We start from the raw sequence: 1,294 nt of genomic DNA, 5'->3' as shown, positions 1-1,294 counted from the left end.
CTAGGTGCTTACTTTAATCCATAAAATGCTTTTAATAGATAGTATACATAGTCTAGAAAGTTGAGGTCTTCAAAACATGAAGATTGACTGACATAGACTTCCTCCTCCAATTCTCCATTTAGAAATACACTTTTCACATCCATTTGATAGACTTTGAAATTGGCATGGGCTGCATAGGCTAGAAAGATTTTGATAGCTTCAAGTCCTGTAACTGGAGCAAATGTCTCATCAAAATATATTCCCTCTTGATGAGAGTATCCTTTTGCAACCAATCTAGCTTTGTTCCTTATGAGTATGACATTCTCATGCATCTTGTTTCTGAATACCCACTTAGTATCAATAGAATTCTTGTTTTTAGGTTTGGGTAGCAGCTTCCACACTTTGTGTCTTTCAAATTGATTTAGCTCTTCCTACATAGATAAACCCCAATATGGATCCATTAGAGCCTCTTCAACTCTTTTTGGTTCTTTCTATGATAGAAAGCTACTATACAGACATTAATCTTGAGTTGCTCACCTTGTTTGCACTCTAGATGTTACATCACCAATGATCAGTTCAAACGGATAATTCTTAGTCCATTTTCTTTGAGGTGGTAGATTTGCTTTAGAGGAAGTGGCCTCATTAGTGTCTTGCTGTGTGACTGGGTGTTGACTAGATGATACTCCCCCTGAGTTGGTGGATCTTTGATTTGAAGAATGAGTTTTATCAAACAGTGATCTAGAATGACCTTCAACGCCTATTGAAGAATGATCATCAACGGATGTTGTATTCTGTCTTTCAACAGAAGATACACTTTGTCTTTCAACGGATGCTGCACTTTGTCTTTCAACGGATCCTGCACTTTGTTTTTCAACAGATGTAGCACTCTATGCATCAACTACCGTTGCTTCATTTGATGAAAAGTTTGAATATCCTTTTTCCATTCCTTCTAGACCACTTTCATCATCACTATCATCACAGTACATCTCAACATTATCAAATTTGAGGCTTTCATGGAAACCTTCATCTTCTAGTCCTTCAATATTTTTATCATCAACCATAACATTTACAGATTCCATAACAATGTTGGTTCTCATATTGTAGACTCTATATGCTTTTCCAATAGAATATCTAACAAATATTCTTTCATCAGTTTTTGCATCAAACTTTCAATGTTGGTTAGCTTGATTCCCCTTAGAATATAGCACTTGCATCCAAAAACATGAAGAAAGTTAATTGTTGGCTTCCTTTTCTTGAAAAATTAATAAGGAGTCATTCTTTTGGCTTGATTGATTAAAGAAATATTTTGAGTGTA

This window comes from Apium graveolens, chromosome 5 (genome assembly GCF_009905375.1).
Source record: "Apium graveolens cultivar Ventura chromosome 5, ASM990537v1, whole genome shotgun sequence".
Classification (NCBI taxonomy): Eukaryota; Viridiplantae; Streptophyta; class Magnoliopsida; order Apiales; family Apiaceae; genus Apium; species Apium graveolens.
The sequence above is the reverse complement of the archived record's forward strand: the minus strand, read 5'-3'. Positions refer to the sequence as shown.